Consider the following 25,404-nt stretch of genomic DNA (forward strand, 5'->3'; position numbering starts at 1 on the left):
GTCCCCATTGACTTCCATTATGTTCGGAGTTCGGGTCGAACACCCGAACATCGCGGCCATGTTCGGCCTGTTCGGCCCGAACCCGAACATCTAGATGTTCGCCCAACACTATACAGTATATTACTAGCCAAAGAGATCAGCCAGACTGTCGGGCATTGGTAGTATTATTTAAAAGGAAACAAATATGGTGGCCACCATATTCCTCTCACTTCAGTTACACTTTTATGCATTTTCTTGTCTTTTCATACTCTGGTTTAATGTCTTATATCACACACAAATTCGTTTTCATTTGATTCTATAAAATATTACTTCCAATATGGGATGGATGGATGGATGGATAGATAGATTTATTTTCTAGGGATAGTATCCCTCTAGAGTGTATATGTAAAATAGGTGTGTGTTAATTTAGGTGTCGAGTATTGCCATTATTTGAATTATAGCAAATTATATTCAAATAACAGCTTAGCAATGGAAATTTGAGTACCATTATTTCTGCCACTTTTTACACTTCCTAATGTTAACCTCCCACCCTATTCCTTAAAATTACCCTCCCCCCCATACACACATATGCCTAACATTAACACACACACACACACACACACACACACACACACACACACACACACACACACACACTCACACTCACACTCACACACACTCACTCACACGCACACACACTCACACGCACACTCCACCTATTCCAACCATTCCCCCACCTAGGCCTAACACTAACTTCCCCACCTAGGCCTAAAACCAAACCCCTCACCTAGGTCTAACACTAACCCTTCACATATGCTTAAAGTGGATCAGAGATAAACTTTTACTCATTGCATCATTGTGTTCCTTTCATATAGTTTATAGGGCATTCCTCAAGCCAAATACTTTTTTTTTTAATACTCTAATTCCCTATAAACTAAACAAGCCTTGCCCACAGCTCCTTTTGTGCCTTGACACTGTAGCAAGGGCTTATGGGAGCTTAGTCTGGGCAGGAGGAGGAGGTAACTAGCCATTGATTTCAGAGACAGAGGGGAGGAGGGAGGAGGAGAGGGGACTGAATTTACACACAGGCAAGCTGATAGCATCTCCAGCCCCCAGCCTGTGACAATGTGACAAACATAACATGGCTGCCCTCATTGTGTCACTGGAATAAATCATAAACTTTTGAAGCTGTTTGCAGCTAGATATGCTGTGTAAACTATCTAAACTTTTGATAAGATATATAGACAAGTTACTTGTTATAGTTTTTCATCTCGGATCCGATTTATCACTAATCCTCCACCTAAACCTAATACTAACACCCCCCCCCCCATCTACACTTAGAATTAAACTTATTCAACTTTCCCCCCTTACCTATGCCATACAGTAACATCTCCTACCTATACATAACCCTATAACCAAGCACCACAACTGATGCCACTCTGTCACAGCTGATAATGGGTTAGTTGGCTATACATATGGCCGATACTGTTACTTGGCTATACATATACCCTAGCCAATCGAAAATTTGGCTTTGTAACAGCTGGACTCCAGCGATGATTGTGACCCCCAGCGTACCATAGCTGCAAATTTACATTGCCGTCTATAGCAGTGCCTAATTTTCCTATCGGGACTGGCCCCTAAATTAGTTGTCTCTCCCATTTACTTCTGTGACTTGGACACTGTCTAGTGGTCACAGTGCCCAGTGCACTGTGGAGTGGCTGTTAAATGGCAATGACTCTTAACAAGTTAAAATAGGAATATCCGGTATTAGCCAAGTGTGTTCATTTTTTTTTCTTTTTCTCGCAAACACTCAGCTGCGTTAGCAACGCTTTATCCCAACTCTAAGCTTGGCTTCATCAAACCTCTTCAACTGATGGGAAATTTTAGCATCATGGTTTGCTTTATTTACCGAATAATATTTTAATTTGTAATATAAGTATAAGACACTTAAAATACATAAACAATATTCAAATATATTACTACCACCACAATTTATAGCTGCGTAGTTTGCATACCATAATATTACACACCTAAAAAAAGAAAAAGAAAACAAAAAAAACCTATCACCCTACATCAACCATCCTCTACTTCCTTTTGACCTCTCATTCAAGTTTGTATCATCCATATCCCACCAATCACCCTCTGACATATTCTGTCCATCCATCCATATAATCCCCCATATACTGAGACCCCTAGGATTTTTCTTTTTGAAACTGCAAAAAAAGCTCATCCCAAAGTTGTCTTACTGCCCATTTCTTATTCTGTTCTGTTAGTCCAATATCTTCATCATCCCTATCCCTTTCCTCTTCATCCCCCAATTGAGACACCATTTTCTCAATCCATTCATGCATGGAGGGAGGATTTAAGTCCTTCCAATTTTTTATAATTAATCTTTTAGCTATAGCAATACCCAGTTTTAAGAGTTGGTCCCTTACCTGGTCCTGACCAGACACAACTGAGTCCCTGAATCCAAACAGTATCAGATTGGTCTCAAATTTGGGGGTTGGGGACCCATTTATGACAAAAAAATCTTCCAGCTGTTTCCAAAAAATTTTCAGTATTTGACATTCCCAAATCATATGGATCAAGGAACCCTGAGCATTATTACATTTCCAACATGTATCTGTGAGGAAACGCGGAAAAGCCGCTGCAAGGGCTCAGAGTAAGGCGGCTGTTTCCGCTTCTAACATGGCGGCACAACGCGAAGAAACCGCCGCATGCCGCATGGGCAGAGCGGTGGAGTCCGCGTTGGAGGCGGCGGATTGTCATTGATGACATAGCAGCTGGCATTGCGGCTGGACGCAGGGAAACCGCCGCTCGCGTAGAGAGCGGGGCGGCGGTCTCCGTGCCTGAGTCAGTGGTCACAGTGCAAGACATGGTGTGGCTGGGACTGCTAGTCCACATAGGTTCAATAGGACGCGCGCGCTGAGAGGCAGAGCTTATATGACAGCCAGAAAAGGGAAGGCTGACCAGGCGGGTCAGCTGACATTTTCACCACCTGCCATTGGTCCAGCACTTAGTGGAGGCACTGGAGAGCGCCTTGCTATATATACTGGGTGCTGGTCATTCTCTGGTTGTCTGCCGTTGCGATCACTACGTGGTAGCACTCAGACCTTGTCTGTATCTGTGTTCTAGCATAGTTTCCAAAGGTGTTGACGATCAAGGAACTCACACCTTAGCATTAGGAATATTGAACTGTATTATTTGTTATGACTGTCCGACCACTCCTCTGAACTCTGATTCTGTACCTTGCTATTTCTGTTACACTGTTGCCAATCTCTGCTTGTTCCTGGACTCTGTATTGGCCTTCTGAATCTGTACCTTATCTGTCTGTGTGATAACGACCTGGCTTGCCCGACCTCGAGAACTAGCTTTACAGTTAGAGGCAGTTCCCAGACCTGTTAGTGTCACCCTTTCTCCTGGGTGTCACTCACGCTCTGTCCTTCCTCCCCTCAGCCTAGCTCCTCCCCCCTGGAGAGTCTAGGCTAGAGGAAGGTACCTACTTCTGGAGAAGTAATCAAAGTATACTGTTGCATCTTAAACATTCACTTGTTATCTTGGTGTCCAGAGGTTAGTAGATATATCTGATTGTCGGTGATACTGCAGATCACCAATAATCGGGTATATTCTGTATTCTCCGCAGAGATGAAGGCATTGTGCTACGATCAGGCCCCAAGAAATTTGAGCAAGGGCGACAAGGCAGCCATCAGGTGGCTGAAGTAGCGCCGCGACCTGGTGGTGAAGCAGGCGGACAAAGGGGGGAATGTGGTAATCATGTCGAACGAATTCTATACCAGAGAAGCCTACAGACAATTGAATAACATAGAGTACTATGTTAGGTTAGACAGTAACCCCACATTCAAGTACCAGTCGACTCTCCGCACTTTGTTAAGACGGGGAGTCAAGAGAGGGTACACCCCACAGAGGTTGGCACTTGACCTACTCCCGCAGTTTCCAAGATATCCTGTATGGTACCACCTTCCCAAACTGCACAAGTCCGCACAGACCCCCGCCGGGAAGACCCATCGTCTCCGGGTGTGGTTCACTCATGGAACGTCTGTCCCGATTCCTGGACCATCTGTTGCGCCCCCTGCTCGTGGGGGTTCCGGCCTATTTGGACGATACGCTCGATACGATCAAACTCGTGGAAAACACGGCATGGAAACCAGGCTACAGGTTAGCCACCATAGACGTAGAGAGCCTCTACAGTAGAATCCCCCACGAGGAAGGACTAAGGGCGGTCCGCAGATTCCTCGACAGAACTAACAAAGACGACGGGTATAAGGAATTTTTGTGCGAATGTTTGAAGGTTATCCTGACGCATAATGCATTCATGTTTGACGGAAGGTGGTATCATCAGGTCTCTGGAACTGCCATGGGGACCCCTGTGGCATGCAGGCCTGTTCCTGGGAGCCTGGGAGGAGGATCATGTTATGACCCCTAAGAATTTGTTCAGGCAAAACATTAAAATCTGGGCCAGGTATGTGGATGACGTGTTGGTCATGTGGCAGGGAGGCACAGAGGAGTTTGACGCATTTATGGGTTTTTTAAACAACAACCAAGTAAACATGAAATTTACCTCGGAAATCGGGGACAAATCCATTAATTTTTTAGATTTAAAGGTTAGATCAGATGGAGGCAGATTGGTGTGTGAGGGATACAGGAAGGCGACAGCTGTGAACTCTCTGTTGCACAGGAACAGTTTCCATCCAGAGCATGTCAAAACCTCCCTGCCATACGGCCAATATTTACGTCTAAGACGAAACAATACCAGCTTGGAAACATTTGAGGCACAATCGCAAGAGCTAACTACACGATTGGAAGCAAGGAAATATGACAGGGAACTCCTTCTGAAGGCTAGGGATAGAGCCAGAGATAGGGACAGGTCTTCCCTCCTCTCTAGGACCCCCAGGAGCAAAGAAAAAGGTCCATTCACTTTGACGTTCGACTATACCCCCATGGCCAAGAAAATAACACAGATTGTTAAGAAAAATTGGTCATTGGTAGCAAGAGATCCCGCACTCCGGAGAGTGTTCCCAGACCCCCCCCCCAGGATAGCGTACAGAAGGGCCCCCACTCTGGGCGACATTCTAATTCGGAGTGAGTATCGCTCATGCCCAGCCATGAATTGGTTGGGCACTAACCGCCCTAGGGGTAACCACAAATGTGGTAAATGCAAGTATTGCCCTTATATGCGGGAAGGTACGAACTACTGCCTGGGAGGAGTACAATGGGAGGTGCGGGCTTTCATTACCTGCCAAACAAAGTTTGTGTCTTATGTGGTATTTTGTCCTTGTGATTTTTATTATGTTGGCAAAACTACCAGGCCCCTAAAGGAAAGAGTTAATGAACATTTTAAATCCATAAAATCAGGTAAGGGTTGCCCCCGGCTCATCGAACATGTAAGGGAAGCACATGGAGGCAATGCCAAGTGCCTGAAATTTGCAGGTCTCCTGCATGTCAGTGCCTCTAGGAGAGGGGGCGACCGTGACCGTGAGTTGACCCGACGAGAGTCACGGGTAATTCTACGTACAGAGGCAATGGGACCAATAGGTCTCAACGACAGGCTAGATTTGGCCTGCTTCTTTGACCCATAGCTTTCCTAGGTCCGATGGGCCTGGGACACCAGAAATGCCAGGTGGGGGGGTGCTGTTCATATAAACAAAGTATCCCCCAAATGCAATGTAGAGACCCGTGCTCTTGCCTTTCCTATTTTGGTGCCTTGATACTCTAAATGTAGACTCTATGGTCTGCATTTCTTCTTCCTCATCCCTCCTCTCCTCCTCCTGGTTTCTGGGCCCTGGACTTTCTGGGACTTCGGGACACACTAGATGTGGCCTTGACTTCCACTTGTATACCTGGGTCTCTTCTTTTTCCTCCTCCCTCATGTACTTTTCCTGATGATGATGCCAGAACAGACCTAAGGGCACCTATAAGATAGGGTCCTGGTCTACAGGACCTAAAAGTGCACTATGCACTGTTGACCCATTAATAAATGGATCACCCTTAATACACACTGGGGTAGACTGTGAGGGGGCAGATTCGCCCTCTGCCCAGGGGCCTGAGGTGTATTTTGGGTTCTTGTAAGGTGCCCAGTCTGTATTTCTGGCAAATCAGCCTGGATTCTGGTTGGTAACACACTCCCACCCTTGGTTTCTCCCCCCCTTCTGTTATGGAGAAGGCAACATGGGTTTCGCGACCATAGACACTGGATCGCGACCAGGTATCAAATAGAGATCTTTTTCCCCATACTTACCTTTTGTCTGTGCTTTTTGCACCCCTCTTTCTTCCTTTGTAGTGCAGGTTAAATGACCCAAAAAAACAAAAATAGAGGCTAACCAAATGGACCCCTCTGGAAACTTTAATAGGTGGATGGTAGCCGGAACTATATAGGGGATAATGTACCTCCAAGGGTCTCCTTTAAGATTGGCAGTATCACCCCCAGTCTTTTTTAATAGGGTATTGGGGTTTACATGGGGATTTTATTATTATAATAATAAAAATGTGTTTTTAACACAATGGGCAGCAAGATAGTAGCCATTTCATGCCACTATGGACGTACATACCAAGTTCACTAAATGTTTACAAGCACGGAATTATGTAAAACGTTTGAATCAGCACTAGCCACTTTATTGCAATGTGAAATGCTCAATGTTATGGCACAGTATGTATATTCTGAGCACTTTTTATAACGAACACAGTATTGTTGTATTTCTTGTCACTCACAGTATATAAGGAATATGTCGCCATAGCGACCAGTGCCGCTGCATATGCTTGCTACGTCCAGCATATGCGGCGCACTATCACTTTCGCCGATGGAACGGCGTGGCCCCGCCCCTTCACCCCCAACCCCCGTGACATCACTCCTCGCACCAATCACGAGCGCCGAGGGTGAGGCTTCCAGACCATATACAGGAAGCCGCACGGCGCACTTATGGTTATAGACACAAGCACGTGAACAAGCGCCAGTCAGGCGCGAAACGGCGTAGTGCAGTCTCTCCACCCTGGTCACCGAACCGCGACACACCCCAGCACAGACACCTGGAACAGGTTTGATACCACAAGGAACTGCAATTATGTATGTATCATATCTTGCATGAAGACGAATTAAAGCGGAACAAAGTGACAGTTGCCCGGCTCGTTTTGATGTACAGAGTTGTAAATGGGTTTCAGAAAAGGACCAGATCTCTTGAAAGATTCTAGCCCCTATCTCGGAGGAGAATTTTATCCCCTCCTCACTTTCCCATCTGACACAGTAAGGAGGAGGGACCCTGTGTGAGGTTGAACCAAGTGGGTTATAGATTTTTGATAGGGCCCCTATTGGCCTCTGTTTCATCAAAAACCACTGCTCAAATATGTTTACATCTTGTTTAATAGTTTTTTCTTTTCGCTGCAGACTATTCCAAAAACTGGATAATTGAATGCTTCCAAACATTGACAGTTGACCAGTTTCAAAGATCGGGGTGATGTCCAACTTTTTGTTTCCCATTATATGGATCAGTCTCAAGTCTTGGTCCGCATAATTAGTGTGAAACCAAGACTGGTCTGACACTGGCCCAAAGTTTGGGTCAAAAGCAATGGATCTTCGCTGGGAAACTCCCTCAGTATTTATCCAGTTCCCCACTGTCTTTGCCCAACTTATCAGTGTCGGTGTGATTAGAGGATGGGAGGAAAGGGTAGTAGAGTACCGAACTTTCTCTGGAATCCATGAAAACAGCCAGTCTCTATTTAACCATTCATTTTCCAATCTAACCCAGATCCTACTGTTGTCATTAATTCGCCACTCTAAAATGCGCATTAAATGAATGCTTGTGTAGTATCTGTAGATATCTGGTGCTGCCATGCCCCCAAATGTTCTACCTCTGGAGATAGTGGAAAATGCTATTCTACGTTTACTTCTTGACCAGATAAATTTTTGGAACAAACGATCCCAGTCGGTGAACCAACTCCTGGGAAGGGTCAGGGGCAAACACTGCAAAAAAATAATATTTTCGGAAGCACCATCATCTTAATAATGGCTATTCGGCCCAATACATCAAAAATTGGACGATCCCAGGACTGGAGCATCTTACTACTGTCAGTCATAATATTTTCAAAGTTATGTTTATAAAGGTCGTCCAATTGCGAACATAGATTCACCCCTAAGTATTTAATTGCAACTTTCTCCCATATAAAGTTCGAGTAACTTTTGATGGCTTCCCTTTTCTGGGTGGAACAGCCTAAGCCCAAAATAACAGATTTCTGTTCATTCAATTTATAGTGTGAGATGCTACTATATAATGAAATCCATCCAAGACATTTTTTAAGTGATTTTTCATGATTCCTTAAAATCAAAAGAATGTCATCTGCATAGGCAATTATCTTTGTTTCCACCCCCGCTACATCGATACCTTTTATCTGGGGATCTGATTGAATCGCAGTGATGAGTGGCTCTAGACTCAGATTGAAGAGCACCGGGGATAAAGGGCAACCCTGTCGTACCCCATTAGATAATTTAAACTCATCGGTAAGATAACCGTTTATTTTTACCCTAGCTGATTGATTTGTAAACAATTTAGCTATTGTCCCAATAAAAAAGGGCCCCAGGCCTATTTTACGTAAATTATCGAGCAGAAAATGCCTAGATAGTCTATTGAAGGCCTTTTCTGCATCTATTGTGGCCAGGATGGCCTCATGTTTTTTAGAATTACAACTGTGTATTACATTAATACTGAATAAATGTTGTCTCTTATGTGCCTGTGCCCTCTAAAACCGGTCTGTTGTTCCCCCAAAACCAAGTCGACAATCTTACCAAGTCTGGCAGCGAGAACCTTGGAATAAATTTTAACATCGCAATTAATTATCGAAATGGGGCGATTATCAGCACAGAACTAAAGTTTTTTACCTTCTTTGGTACCGTAGCTTCGTTTGTCCTATCCGAAAAGGTGGCATCCACCCCCTCATTGTTTACCACAGTACAAGTGTGTTCATTTTTTGTTGAATAATTTACATATAAAAAGTAAAGTTTTCTTATTGCATGGGGCCTGATTACTTGTGATCTGCAGTTGACCAAGTATCTTTATGGTAGGCATATTTTAATTTAAATTTCCTTATTTTTAGCTCACCTCAATTTTGCTGATTAATTGGATTTAGGAAGAAAGGACACACAGAAAAGGGATACCATGTATTTTTTGGTTATACTAGCTTATGTCCAATAAAATTGTGGGTAGTAAGAAGATTAAAATAAGTCTTCTTTAAAACTCTAAAGCTCTTGCTGCATGATTTTCTTAGAACATAAATGCTATAAACCTTCTCCATCACTCTATTAAATAAAGAAACAAAATATGATCTTTTCTTTTAGGTCTGCTTAATTAGTGTAAAATTGCAGTTAAACACCTGCTCCCTTTTGCTGTATCACCCTCCTGATTCAATAATACCTCTCCTTGGAAGACATTTCTCCTTGAAAATTGTTAAATAGGATGATTGGGAATTACGTAATCAATTCAAGTCTTGCACGCACGATATTGACATTTCCATCTTTTTGCTTCTTTGGCCTTATGACACCCATTGGAGGTCCCGGGAGTAGCCATGCAGAGCAGTCTGCGAAGCTCAGGGGAATAATTACTGAGAAATAATTCACTGAATGTAATATCATGTCTATGTTTCTGAAGGTTGACTATAGATGTTCTTACATGCAAACTTAATTTATCAGACCCCTCGCCTTTAGTCTTTTCAGCTGCCTGTAAAATATATATTGGATTTTTGTACAATCAACGTTGTCAGCTTGTCTTCTTTCAGCACATTTGCCCTGCATTATCCACATTGTGTAGACTTGTAGGTTAAATTCTAGTTACTTTTTTTTTTTTGCCCTTTTGCATGAATGAGGTAGCTGTGGCATGTATGAAAAAAAGTCTAAATGCGTTTTTTTTTTTTGTAGCCCTGATTCAGTATTGTGCAACTTCACCAGTGATCAGAAAAGCTTCTGATTGATTGTGATAAAAGTGTAATTTTAAAAGGGTAGGACTTTAAATGTTGTTATCACTGTGTATGTATTTTATGTGGAGAATATCTATTCAATTGATTTTTTCTAAATTAAAATTCAAGTAGTCTTTAGTTCTTGTAAGTAAAGGCAGTTCCTGGGTATTTTATAAGTACAGCTAATCCACTAACATCAGTCACAGTTAGTGTTGGGCGAACAGTGTTCGCCACTGTTCGGGTTCTGCAGAACATCACCCTGTTCGGGTGATGTTCGAGTTCGGCCGAACACCTGGTGGTGTTCGGCCAAACTGTTCGGGGTTCGCCCGAACTGCGGAATGACTAGCCGAACAGGGCCCCTGTTCGGCCGAATACTGCCCCCCTATGGGGTCGCAGGCATAAGGGGGGAGCATGCCCCGATCGCGGGGGGGGGGGGGTCGGAAATTCCCCCCACCCCCTCCGCTAGCGCTCCCCCCTCTGCCCGCTTCCCCATACAAAAGTTTCAGGAAGTAAAACAGTACCGGTGGTACTAGTGGGTGGCTGGCAGTGGGAGGCACTGTGAAGTGAGTGACTGAGGAGGAGGAGTCCGGAGAGTGACGCGTTGAGGGAGGCCGGGCAGCAGGCGGTTCAGCAGTAGTACCGTACTACTGCTGAACCGCCCGCTGCCCGCCCTCCCTCAACGCGTCACTCTCCGGACTCCTCCTCCTCAGTCACTCACTTCACAGTGCCGCCCACTGCCAGCCACCCACTAGTACCACCGGTACTGTTTTACTTCCTGAAACTTGTGTATGGGGAAGCGGGCAGAGGGGGGAGCGCTAGCGGAGGGGGTGGGGGGAATTTCCGACCCCCTACCCGCGATCGGGGCATGCTCCCCCCTTATGCCTGCGACCCCATAGGGCCCCCAAAAGCGGGATGTTCGGGGAGTTTGGGGTTCGGCCCGAACATGCCGAACATCGCGGCCATGTACGGCGAACTTTCCCGAACCCGAACATCCAGGTGTTCGCCCAACACTAGTCACAGTGTAGACAGTTGACACAATTTTTCAGGTGTTTATTGCCTAATCTGGCTAAAGGCATATACTGACTTCAACAAAAGGGATAATTTGCATATTTAGTGCATTGTGGGTAACCACAAATGTTCATTTATAACTGAATTATTGCAAATTTCCTTCTGTTTTAAGAAGGCAATTACACCAAGCTTTGCTTTTTTATTAGGAGGGCTTTTTGGTTCCTTTTATCCCCCTATACATTCCTAGTAGTTTGGGTCACCCTGAGCTGCTTGGTTACTCTGTTGACTTCAACATAATATCATTATATGTTGAGGACTAATGGTGTTGAAGGCCTTCGCCTAAGGTTAAGGTATGGTTGTTACAGTTTGACAAGTCTTGCAAACCATTTTTTAGTTTGTCCAAAATGCACACCTTACAATGCTCAAGAGAGTGTCCTTTTTATTTTAGATGTTGGTAGACTGCATCATACTGACCTGCAGAATTCACCCTCCTATATTGGTCTGCATGTTCACTCAACTGTTGCTTGCTTTACCCAATTAACACATCTTTGCACTCCTTGGTACTCTGGCTCCCAAACACAAGCAAAGCAATCTGGTGTATGTAGTCAGAATTCACAGGATGCCCATGTTTCTCTCTCCGTGATACCTTATTGCTCCAGTATGATACCTGATCCAAACCTTGGGAACTTTGCAACCCAAATCTTGAAATCCATTTATCCTCTCACATGCTTCCTATGAGTTTAGTCATATGTAAGCTGACTATGGCTATTTTTTCTAGATAAAGTATATTCTCGTATTATGACATTTTCACTATCTGGTATTTTGATATTGCTTCTGTTTCTGCAGTTTCTTCCATCCCACGCCGGGGATAGCTTTTGATTTACTTCTCCTTTTTCCTTTTACTCTCTTTGATGCTTATTATGCTGTTTGATCTATTTAGACTACCACTTTCTTTCTGTAACCCCTGTCAATATATACAGTTATGCATTCAGCTGTTTATGGGTCGCATGGGTGTCTATAACAACCTGATGCAATTTAGGGATTTTGTGAAGTTCCTGAGTTGAAGGCATATACTGATTGACTGAGTTGTGGCCAATAGCACGTGGCCACTTTATAGATGATTTCTGTTTGCAATTGCAACCTCACAGTGATGCAGGCAGAGCCGGACTTCTGGAAAGGCCACAGTGGCCCAGGCTTGCGGCAGCCTAAGGGGGACCTGGGCATGAAATAAGGGTTACCACATAATGAAAGAGAAGGCTGCAAATGTGGATCAATACGTGAAAATGTAAGCACGGATGCCCAAGAGAGTTGAACATGACAGAGGGGCTGTATTACATGGATGATACATATGGGAGAGGGGGCTGAACATGGAATGAGAGGGGCACTGCTGCACATGGAAGGGGAGCCACACCATTCTTGGCGTAGGGGCAAAAAAGGTATACATCTGACCTTGGATGCTGGGATTCTGGTTGGAGCTGCCGGCTGCCTCTCCTGGTGTACATCTCCCAGCATGTATGTTTTAGGTAAAAGGAGAGATACATATTCATGTTGCCAGGGTGCCCAAGATCTAGAGAAAACTATTTATTTGACATAAGGCAACATGCAGTAGTGTCTAATTGCAGTTTGCAAATCAGTAAAATCCAGGCAAACCTATTTTACTACTGAAAGGTCCATATTAATTGACTGTGTGGAAAAGGATAATGTTCTTTCTGGGAATTCAAGTGTGTGTCTACTTTAACCATTTCAGCCACCCGGACGTGATCATCACGTCCAGACGGCTGCTCTGCTGCAGTGGCGGGCTCCCACGCGTGCCCGCATGCGTGCCCCCGTGCCATTCCCTGGTAGCCCTGAGATCAGTGAATGGGAACATGGTTCCCATTCACCGATCTAAGTCCCCAGCAGAAAAACTGATGGTCTCTTATCATAGGCCGCAGTTTTTCTGGAAAAAAAAGTTCCCCGTCCTCCTTGTGCTTCCGGGAAGCGAGAAGCACAAAGGGGAAAAAAAAAACTCAAATAGTAAAACTACATCTACATACATTTTTGAAGGCAATTTACACACATTATAACATTAAAAATATTACCCAAATATTTTTTTTTATGGAAAAAAAATTACAATAAAAAAAACAAACATAAATAGTGACCTAAGGGTCTGAACTTTTTAAATATGCATGTGAAGGCGGTTAGGGGGTATACTATGTACTATAAACATTTTTTAAATTATAAGCTTGTAAATAGTGATGGATGCAAAACTGAAAAAATGCACCTTTATTTCCAAATAAAATATTGGCCCCATACATTGTGATACGGACAAAATTTAAATGATGTAATAACCGAGATAAACTGCAAATAAAATACATAGGTTTTAATCATGCTAGCATGTATTATTTTAAAGCTATAATGGCCGAAAACTGAGAAATAATGTTTCAATTTTTTTTTAATATTCCTGTTAAAATGCATTTATAAAAAAAGAATTCTTAGCAAAATGTACCACCCAAAGAAAGCCGAATTAGTGGCGGAAAAAACCATATATAGATCAATAAATTGGGATAAGTAGTGATAAAGTTATTAGCGAATGAATAGGAGGTGAAAATTGCTCTGATACATAAGGTGAAAAATCTCCGCGGGCTGAAATGGTTAAAGGGGCACTATGGTGAAAAATTTTGAAATTTAAAATATGTGCAAACATATACAAATAAGAAAGTACATTTTTTCCAGAGTAAAATGAGCCATAAATTACTTTTCTCCTATGTTGCTGTCACTTACAGTAGGTAGTGGAAATCTGACAGAAGCAACAGGTTTTGGACTAGTTCATCTCTTCATAGGGAATTCTCAGGGATTTATTTCTTTTCAAAAGCACTTAGGCCTCGATTCATAAAGCATTACCGCATGCGTTATCGCCCAAGCAGTAAATTACCGCTTGGTATGTTGTTGATAGTGGATTCATAAAATTTAACGCATGTTTTACGCATGTTTTACCACATGCGGTAACAGTGCGGTAATAGTGCGGTAATGAAAACATTGTTTGTGTCGGTAGACTGAATGAAGTGTATTCATGAAAAAAAAAGGGGGAGTAAGGAAGCGATAAATAACAGCTTGTTATCGCCAACAAAGACCTGCCGAGTTTGCTCTACACAGTAGCGTTTTAGGTGACAAGTGGAGCCCTTTGAACTTAATGTTATGGAATTTTTAAGGATACAGAGGAGGAAGGGTGGTTGTAACATCACCCAGGTTCTTAGAAATAGCACAGATTTAGATAATTTATAAGAATACCGGTAATTAAAAAAAATAATATATATATATATATATATAAAATATTATATATAAAATATAATAATAATTTATAATAAATAAGTCACATGAGTCTAAAACTGCCCACTTCTACCCACTTCTACCCAGCATGCACCTTGTCAGTAGGAAGTCAGCGGCAAACTACCGCACTCAGCACATTATACAGCTTTCCGCACCACACTGCACACTTACTGCACACTTACCGACTGCTATCACAATCACCTCGCACTCGGAATTTTTTAAATGAATTCACTGCAAAAACCCTCATTTACCGCTAGCGGTAATTTCCCAACCTTCTCTGAACTACCGCACTCACTTTTATGAATCGAGGCCTTAGTGGATTGCAATTGCTCTGTCCACTTGCCAAAATACTGGCCACCATCATTGTTTAAATACTTTTTAGGGTATATCTTTATAAATAATAAAAGCCTTGCTCAGAATCCCCTTGCTCATTTTACTCTGGAAAAAAAACATACTTCTTATTTGTTTGTTTGTTTGCACATATTTAAAATTTTACAATTTTTCGCCATAGTGCCCCTTTAAGTCAAAAAATGAAACAGAAAAATCTATCAGCTCACTATAGAATACACAGCTCCCCTTTCTAAGGAACCTTCGCATATGAAGTCCCACAGTTCAAAGGCATTGATCTCAAATGCAATCCTTATATAAAATTAAGTCTGACACAATGGCCGGAACAGCACAGGATATGTAATACTTGTATACCCAATAGCTTTAAGATCTTATTCATGCGTATATAAATCAATACTCTGCCAGAAGGTTAATACTGACAAGTTTGGGTTGATCATACAGGTGACTGATGCTACAATAATAGCCATGAGCGCTGTTGTTATTTCAGAGAATGGTGCTGTTGAACTTACCGATCAGGGAGTACTGAGGGTGGAATGGTAAGGTGCTAAGATTACTATTCAGGTGGGTTTGAACACTTTTCAAATGCTTGCATCATCTTACCACTGGGAAATTCTTAGAGACTCTGAAGCGAGTCTAAATTCTCTTTTTTAACCTGTATTCATGTTAAGCCTCATAAGCCCAGCTAAACCGCCACTATCCCGCGGCAAAATGAGGAGTTAATACCCCCCAAATCCCCCTGCAAAATCCACAACTTTCTTGGTCGTGGATTTTGCTGCTGATGGAGGCAGAGCTATGAGCTGCAGCTCTGCCTCCATTCGCGTCAATCTGCCGGTGAATCTCCGCCTCTCCCCGCCCCTCTCTGTGAAGGCAGATCGAGAGGGGCGGGGGAGAGGCGGCGATCAGCGGGGATTGAGGCAGAGCTTATGGCTGTAGCTCTGCCTCAATCACGAAATGCTCCCGGGCACCACGGAGGGGATTGGGGGGTATTAACCCCTCATTTTGCCGCGGGATATCGGAGGTTTAGCTGGGCTTATGAGGCTTAACATGAATACAGGTTAAAAAAGAGAATTTAGACTCGCTTCAGAGTCTCTTTAAGGAAAGTCTTGATACAGTTGGCAATACATTTGAGCCTTGGTAGGGGAATTATCTTTCAGCAAGACTGGAAGCTTATCCTCAAATTTATAGCAACGTTACACCTGTATAGCTTTAACAGAATGTTTATGAACACCAATGACCAAATCACATATCAAGCAAACAGAGAATATCTAACTGATATCATTTGTTCAGTTTCACAAAAAGGAATGTGCCAAAAACTGGTCATGTCCAATAACTGGCTCAATGATGGAGCCTTAGTCCCACATCCGGTATCCTTGCTGCCAGTCAGAGTAGCAGACGGCGGTGATTGGATGGCCAAGTTGCAGCTCCCACGCCTGATTTGCTGCACGGTGCTTGATCAGGCTGTAGCAAGTCCCGATGAGTGGAGGCGAATGCATGAATCCTCAGTTGTGAGACTCCTGCACATCTCCAGTTGTTTGATAAGTATCTCACCTTCTCTCATACATATATACACTCAGGAGAAATGGGGGCACATATGGGGGGACAGGCGACACAGGAGGGCAGAGACGTGGAAGAAGGAGGACATTGGGGACAGGTGACACAGGGGGACAGGCAACACAGGAGGGCAGAGACGTGGAGGAAGGAGAACATTAGGGACAGGTGACCCTGATGGACAGAAAAGATAGGGAGAAGGACACATGGACACAAAATCCAACTTTTTGGGACACCTTTGGACAATAAGACGCAGGGACAACCCCACCCCCCTTTGAGGGAGAAAAAGCCTTCCTTTTATGGTCTGAAAAATATGGTACCTATATTCTACAATTGGCATTACCTCATATCCTTTGTGATGTATGTTCTCAGTGACCCTGCTAAGTCTGAAGAAACATGTTAATCATGTCATGAAGGATTTATGAGCATAAGGTAAAGACCCGTTTGCGAAGCGCAGTCTCATAGGGTAAGCATTGCATTGCACACTTAGGGCTTGATTCACTAAACAGTGATAACTCAAATATCACACCATATCAAAGATATCACACCTTATCAAAGTTAACATGCCTTATCAGGGTAGAATAGCGAGCGCTACGAACCCGCAGGGGCTCAGGGCAGGACGAGTTCCATTGCCAATTAGCAGGCATACGTTCGTAACGCTCGCTATGCTACTCTGATAAGGCGTGTTAACTTTGATAAGGTGTGATATCTTTGATATGGTGTGATATTTGAGTTATCACAGTTTATTTAATAAAGCCCTTGATGTGTTATTTGTATTTTTACATTCCAGGCTTGGATACAGAACATGCTTTACAATATATGCTAACAATTAGAGATGGTCTGCATGCAATTTGCAATGCAGACCATATGTATTTTTGAATTTAGACCAGTTAAATGCATCTCCTTCTAATCTGGACTGGAGATTAATTGTAAGATCATATAGGGAGACATAGTTTACATACAGGGGCTTACCAGAAGATACTGTACATATTAACACATATTACAATATACACAAATTTTAATTGTTACAAACTTCATCTTTATCATATGTAAAATCTTATTTTTGTGTCTCCATGTTGTACCTATAGCTATACAAAGTACAACGGGTAATTCATTGCTAGCTGTTCATCACTCTAATTTGCCAGACGCATGTTTCATAGCCCTCTCACCGCTTCCTCAGAGGCTCAACAACTGGAAAATAGTTTAAACCATAGCCAAATAAAAGGGAGACACCGAGAGCCCAATATAGTGTAGTATGTACAGGATAACGTGTAAATGATAAACAGCGAGATATAAATACTCACAAACAAGGGTTACCACTCAGGTAACCACTGTATATGCAGGTGAGGAGATTAGACCTGTCCTCACTCAGGATTAAGATGTCGCTCTCTGTAGATCGGAACGGTAGGGGTAGGTCACCCCTCCACCATGGGTGGACACAGTGTAAACAGTATTGCAGTATTGCAGATCTATCAGAGTATTAAAAAAAAATTGCATGCAACACTTATGCGAAAAATTGCAATAAATGTGCAAAAAAAAAAAAATATTCAATAAATATGACATTGTAAAAAGGCTCCTCTAGTAGCTATACTTACCTCATGTGATCTCTGCAGTTGACATAAAGGGCATGTCAGCTCAGCAGCGTGGTGAAAACCATATTTATTGAATTTTTTTTTTTTTTGCAAATGTATTGCAATTTTTCCGCCTTAAGTTTTGCACGCAATTTTTTTATATATTTTTTTTTAATACTCTGATACATGTGCAATACTATTTACACAATAACATAGTACTGTATAGTCTAGCTTTTCTCTTATATTTGAATTTATGTATAATTTATTGAATTTTTTTCAGATAAGTGTTGCATGCAATTTGCAGGTTACCATTTATTTTATGTAGCTCATTATAGCAACGTTTTCTGTCTTTGTCTACAGTTTTTTGTCCCCTATTCTATTGCCTGATGAAGCAGGCTGTGGCTGCGAAACGCGTTGCATTTCTTGGGGTACTCTTCAATTGTTTGATTCAGACAGTTGTTCGTGTCTGCTTTCTGGAGGTAAGTCCACTCCCTAGCAATTTTAAAGTTTTCATCACTTTTTATCCTGTTGGCGCCTCTGTTCTCTAGCAAATTAATCCATAGCTAGATTGTCAAATCCCATTAGCCTATCCTTAAGATCACAATAATATTAATGGAATCTTTTCAATAGAAAAGGCGGGTGTGCAATGCATAGCTGAAAAGAGAAAATGTGTTCCCTTTCTCCAGGAAACAAAGAAGCTAGATGCCAGAACTAGCTTCACTATCTCCTTGGTGTTCCATGTGAGACAGGATGCATCCTTGCATCCTCAGCAGGCAAACGGGGAACCAGTGAGCATTCAGAGACACGCAGGTTCACTAAACTGCAAATCACAATGTGAACACAGGGTCAAGAGCCCATTAGTCACATCTAACTGCCATCACTACAAAGCAGTGCATAACCTTATTCTTTGTCCTTTCCCTTACATTAACTTTTCTATCTATTCTGAATTACCATAGAGTTAAATTGTTAGTGAACTTTTGGTTAAGCATTCTTACAATAGTTCAACATGAGGCTTATTGGTTTTGCTTCAGTTAAAATATGCAAGTCATTGTTTACCTTATAAATATGAGTCACCAGGGGCTCATACTTCGTTGTGGTTCAGGGCGGATACTTCTCAACCATTCGGTTATATGGGAAATGCATATCGCGGACGCCACAAAAGAGCAGTCTGCTTACCGCAATGGATTCAATGGCTCTGTTGCAGACTTACAAGTGTAAATAGATCCTATGGGCTTTATGCACAAAGCGATGCTAACCTAGTTAGCACGCCTAAAGACTTTTGGGCGTGATAAGCATTGCACTAAGTAGGTTAGCACCGCTTTGAGGGAAAAACTCACACACAAAGTTTTGCACGCGCAAAGTCTGGTGCACGCGAAACATTGCATAGGGTTTAATGGCGTTGCGCGCGTAAAGTTTTATGCGCAAGTTTATTTTATCACGCCTAAACTGAGTTTAGGCATGATAATGGGCTTTTCAACAGCGTGCTAACAGTTAGCACTGCTTTATAATTCAAGCCCAATATATAAAACAGGATTCGTTCAATGTCAGTTTTGCGATGCAGTAAAACGAACAAAAAAATGTCCATTCTCAGCTCAAGTAGCACAGCCTTAGTATAAACGCAGAATAATATCTTGCATTGTATATACTGGAGAGGGCATGCCTGTATCTTTAAAAATAAATAGCACAGTCATATTGTATTTCTAATTACCATTCCATTTAAGACCTTTTAAGCACACTTAAAGAAAACCTGAACTGAAAATTAAAATCAAAATAAGCATACACAAGTCATATTTACCTTCCATGTAGTCTACTCCTCAGTGTCTTTCTCCTGTCCCGCGCCCTGTTTGTTCACTGTGATCAAGGGAATTTTCCGTCCTCCATTTTGAAAATGGCCATTACCCCATAACAGCTTTCTGGTCAGCACACAGTTAAACTGTAACATCGCCCACTTGAGCCATAGGGAAACATGGACTTTTATCTGGTACATCAGTTTTCCTCTCAGCTATAACTGACAGCAACTGATATTTTACTGACAGCAACTGATATATTTCAGATCTGACAAAATATTGTCAGAACTGGAAGGGATTATTGTCAGAAGAAAATGGTGATCTTCTGAGAGGAACTGATGGCAAGGTAACTATGCAATGTTCATTTGAAGTTACCTCATGTGTTTATTTTAAATATTTTGACTCAGTACAGGTTCTCTTTAACCATTTCAGCCCGCGGGGATTTTTTACCTTATGCATCGGAGCAATTTTCACCTCCCATTCATTCGCTAATAACTTTATCACTACTTATCACAATTTATTGATCTATATCTTGTTTTTTCCGCCACTAATTAGGCTTTCTGTGGGTGGTACATTTTGCTAAGAGCCACTTTACCGTAAATGCATTTTAACAGGATTAATAAAAAAACAAATGGAAAAATTCATTATTTCTCAGTTTTCGGTCATTATAGCTTTAAAATAATCCACGCTACCATAATTAAAACCTATGTATTTTATTTGCCCGTATGTCTTGGTTATTATACCATTTAAATGTTGTCCATATCACAATGTATGGCGCCAATATTTTATTTGGAAAAAAAGGTGCATTGTTTCCGTTTTGCGTCCATCACTATTTACAAGCCTATAATTTAAAAAATGTTTTTAGTATACCCCCTTCAAATGCATATTTAAAAAGTTCAGACCCTTAGGTAACTATTTATGTCTTTTATTTTTTTTTATTGTAATTTTTCTTTTGTATAAAAATTTTTATTTGGGTAATATTTTGGTGTGGGACATAAACAGTAAATTTTTAATGTTGCTTAATGTGTAAATTGTAATGTAAAACATTTGTAGATGTAGTTTTACTATTTGGCCACAAGATGGCCACCTTCATTTTTGTTTACCCTCCTTGTACTTCTCGGTAAGCGGAAGTACAAGGGGGGATGCGGAAATCTGTCCGGGCAGAAGAACTGAAGCCTTACAGGTGAGCGCTTCGGTTTTTCTGCGGGGGAAAGGGATCGGTGATCGGGAACCATGTTCCCTTTCACTGATCCCAGGGCTACCGGGGGACACAACGGGGACGCGGGGGTGCGCCCAAGCGCAGGAGCGCTGCAGAGCTGCCGCCCCACGTGAGCTTCACGTCCGGGCGGCGGAAATGGTTAAAGAGAGTCTGAAGTTCCTGGGCTGGCTCCCTCGTTAGCAGTCTCCGACTGATGGGTCGAAGACTGCGCTCTGCCGCTGCGGGGGGAGCTTTGGAAGTCCTTGGGAGCCCAAATGCTCCTGAAGACAGGCCGCTCCATACTCCGAGTGCGCAAGAAAGCGCGTTTTCAACCATTAATCGGAGACTGCTAATAGGGGAGCCAGCACAGGAATGATGGGACCAGGAAAGGAGTGGGAAGGCTCTACAGGACCCAGAGCCTTCCCTCTCTTTAGGTAAATATCTGTTTTGTTGTTGTTGTTTTTTTCACTTCAGACTCCCTTTAAGTATAGGTTAGATGTAATAACACTTTAAAGTATACCTATAGTCTAAGGGCCCCTCTCCGCTGTGCTAGTGTGCAACATGCAAAACGTATGCTAAAACTTGCAGTGATGCGAGAACACATCTTAATTCCTCTAACATGCCATGCATGGCTGTAGGGATACAGATGCACAATACATTTAAATGCTGCACGCCATCCAGCTTTCTCCCCGTATTGGACGGCAGCCTATTGATTTTATTAGGCTGCATTTCCCTGTCTGATTTTGCATGTGGGGAAAGGTAGTGAATCGACCCCTAGACCTGAGACTTTAGAACTAATAAGCTGAATTTATAAAGAAAACCTAATTTTTCAGGAGTGATAAAACAGTTTAACAGTGCTTATTTATCAAACTGGCACAAAAAAAACCTAAAGGACCGTTCTGGTTTTACTTAATCATGTCATGCTCTTCTTCGGTATTTATATATGGATCTGGAGTCCTTGAGACTGTAGTAACTAAATCGCTGCAATACTACCATTTGTTCCTAAGTGATCTCTGCAGACAGCTGTTGTTGTTTAAACTCTACTAAGTGTTATCGCCTCCTACAAGTCTTTTCCAAAAGAAGTTAAATTTAAGTTATGCGTGTCTGTTGAAACATTTGTGCTGAGGTTGTTTTTCTTTTTATAATCTGCTATAAAAATTGTATCAATTACTGTGAAACAATTTGATTTGGACTGTTTACTACCATCTTAACCCCTTGCTAGCCGCATCTTCCCAATAACACTAACATTTATTTATGCCTTTCATTAACCTTTTCCTCATACACACCTTGTCACCTTTTACCTGAGCCTAAAAATGTGTTACACAATTGTAACTACCAACATTTTATTAACTTTCATCTATTTCAATGCTTACATCTAGCACTGATACCTCAGCTCTAACAGTAGCTGAACATAACTTTCCATGGCATTCCTAAGACCTAAAGCTATTGATACCTAATAAGGTAGGGAGTCCTGGCACTTAAAGAGACTCTATAACAAAATTTTGAGCCTTATCTCTTTTATCCTATAAGTTCCTATGCCTGTTCTAATGTGGTCTGTCTTACTGCAGCCTTTCCTAGTTGCACTGTCTCTGTAATAAATCGTATCTTCTTTCCTCTGTTGTCGGGCTTAGGCTGGAATGTGTGGAATGTGCAGCACTGCTTGTCATTGGCAGAAGCTATACACACCCTCTCCAAGCTTTGCATGAGTCACACAGTAAGCTGTTCTCAGCGTATCAAACTCTGGTTAGAAGCCATGTTTTTCGTTTGTAAACACTGCATAAAAAGTGGCCAATCCAAGCTAGGATTGCAGCAGGGAGTGGCAGAAACAGCACAGAGGGGCCCAGGAGAACATAAGGAATAGAATGGTATGCTTTTTATTGTAAGAATTTTAGAGTACAGATTCTCTTTAACTATCCTGGCCTTCAGCTTCTGGGTGCCACTATGACCCGTTCTGGGTAGCCTTCATGTAGCCTTCAGATCCAACTATATCTATATCATATACTTTACACTATCCCTTTCCCCCTTCGAAACTTATACTCACCTCGGAGGGTCTTCATCTTCGGTGTTACATGACTCCACCATCCAGTTAGACAGTCCTGGGTGCCAAAGCAGTCTGAACCACTTCAGCTGAGATTAATGCTGTCCCAGTACCTCTCCTTCTCACAAACCCCTTTGCTGTATCTCAAGTGCTCCCAAAACACATCTACATTGCAACCTCCTGCCACATGATATTGCAGCAACCACTCCCCTTCTCCCCGTTGCTTGATATAAAGTTGTGAAAACATTTCAGAAAAAAGAACTCACCTTACAGCTCACCGGAAAAGTGTTGTATGCCTCCTGAAAAGTGTCAAAAAAATAAATAAAATAAAAGCACCAGACCCACCACATATACATGCCAGGTAAAGTAATGGTAGTGTAAAAAAAATAAGGCAAAGTAATCATGCTAAAGTAGTGCTTTCTTATTATCATTGCACAATATAGAGCTGAAATTAATGAATAACTTTTTTATGACCAAAAATTGAATTCCCATTAAGTTGGCCCACATCAGTTAATTGCTGGAATCAGGCCTGTACAGAGTGAAGTTACTTTAAGAAAACATGGAAAGGGAGGAAGCTAGGTAGAAGGAAGCATAGGACGTGGACAGACATTATTAGGACTAGGTTTTTCTCTAGAGCCTATAGCCACAGTAGACCTGGATGATTAACCACTTGAGGACCACAGTCTTTTCACCCCTTAAAGGGAACCAGAGATGAACGTTTTACACAAAATAAACATATCAGTTGATAGCTTGTAAAGAATAAATGCTCTACCTGATAATTTTGCCGCTCTGGTGTGCCTTTTTTAGTGTTTTTTATCCATTATTGCTCCAGGAAAAATCAAATATGGCCGCCGGCTCATATCCCTTCTCCTTCCGGGTTATGAGTGGTTCTGGATGTGCTGTCTAGGCTATATGAGACTATACTGCTATCTAGGCTGCTGCAGCCTTTCATCTATGTGCTTTCATTTTAATATGATGTACAGCTGCCTGTAGGAAGTGTCTCTCATAGGAATTAAACTGCAGTCATCATCAGTATCTAGTGCACACAGAGCACACAGGGATCATATTGCAGCCACATAGCTTCTCTCTCAGCAGGACAGCCCCTCCCATGTGATCACAGCTCTCAGTATGCAAAGCAGAAAATCTAAGCCAGGAGGGGGAAGGCTTGGGCTTGAAAAGACTCCACAGAAGAGTGACTCAGCTATAATGATTCCAGGTCAAAGCTCGACTGAATAGTCGGTGGATTCTTATCACAGTTGCTAATAGACTAATTAAGCAGATAACAATGAAACTAAAAGCAGGGTAGGTGTTTACTGTCATGTTCCCACTGATAGATGTAATAAAATACATGAGGGTGCTTCGTCTCTGGTTCTCTTTAAGGACCAGAGCCTTTTTCTCCATTCAGACCACTGCAGGTTTCACGGTTTATTGCTCGGTCATACAACCTACCACCCAAATTAATTTTACCTCCTTTTCTTGCCACTAATACAGCTTTCTTTTGGTGCTATTTGATTGCTGCTGCGAGTTTTAGTTTTTATTATATTCATCAAAAAAGACATGAATTTTGTCAAAAAAATACTTTTTTTTTACTTTCTGTGCTGACATTTTTCAAATAAAGTAAAATTTCTGTATACATTTTTGTCCAAATTTATTCTGCTACATGTCTTTGATAAAAAAAAATCCATTCAGTGTATATTTATTGGTTTGGGTAAAAGTTATAGCGTTTACAAACTATGGTGCCAAAAGGGAATTTTCCCATTTTGAAGCATCTCTGACTTTTCTGAGCACCTGTCATGTTTCATGAGGTGCTAAAATTCCAAGATAGTATAAATACCCCCCAATTGACCCCATTTTGGAAAGAAGACATCCCAAAGTATTCACTGAGAGGCATGATGAGTTCATAGAAGATTTTATTTTTTGTCACAAGTTAGCGTAAAATGACACTTTGTGACAAAAAAATAAATAAAAATAGTTTCCATTTCTTCTAACTTGCGACAAAAAAAAAATGAAATCTGCCACGGACTCACTATGCTCCTCTCTGAATACCTTGAAGTGTCTACTTTCCAAAATGGGGTCATTTGTGGGGTGTGTTTACTGTCCTGGCATTTTGGGGGGTGCCTAATTGTAAGCACACCTGTAAAGCCTAAAGGTGCTCATTGGACTTTGGGCCCCTTAGCGCAGTTAGGCTGCAAAAAAGTGCCACACATGTGGTATTGCGTTACTCAGGAGAAGTAGTATAATGTGTTTTGGGGTGTATTTTTACACATACCCATGCTGGGTGGGAGACATATCTCTGTAAATGACAATTTTTTGATTTTTTTACACACAATTGTCCATTTACAGAGATATTTCTCCCACTCAGCATGGGTATGTGTAAAAATACACACCAAAACACATTATACTACTTCTCCTGAGTACGGCGATACCACATGTGTGGCACTTTTTTGCACCCTAACTGCGCTAAGGGGCCCAAAGTCCAATGAGTACCTTTAGGATTTCACAGGTCATTTTGTGACATTTGGTTTCAAGACTCCTCCTCACAGTTTAGGGCCCCTAAAATGCCAGGGCAGTATAGGAACCCCACTAATGACCCCATTTTAGAAAGAAGACACCCCAAGGTATTTCGTTAGGAGTATGGTGAATTCATAGAAGATTTAATTTTTT

The 25,404-nt window shown here is 42.0% G+C and overlaps 1 long non-coding RNA gene across 1 annotated transcript in view; it reads right to left on the reverse strand.

Annotated features, from left to right (window-relative positions):
- The window catches only part of LOC137522672 (uncharacterized), a 68,774-nt gene that overhangs the window by 18,773 nt on the left and 24,597 nt on the right, over window positions 1-25,404 (reverse strand). Inside the window, exon 2 of the long non-coding RNA XR_011022395.1 lies at window positions 23,007-23,039. This is a non-coding gene — a long non-coding RNA (uncharacterized lncRNA). The remainder of the gene's footprint in view (window positions 1-23,006; window positions 23,040-25,404) is intronic.

The sequence above is a fragment of the Hyperolius riggenbachi genome, chromosome 6 (genome assembly GCF_040937935.1).
Source record: "Hyperolius riggenbachi isolate aHypRig1 chromosome 6, aHypRig1.pri, whole genome shotgun sequence".
In the NCBI taxonomy this organism is placed as follows: domain Eukaryota; kingdom Metazoa; phylum Chordata; class Amphibia; order Anura; family Hyperoliidae; genus Hyperolius; species Hyperolius riggenbachi.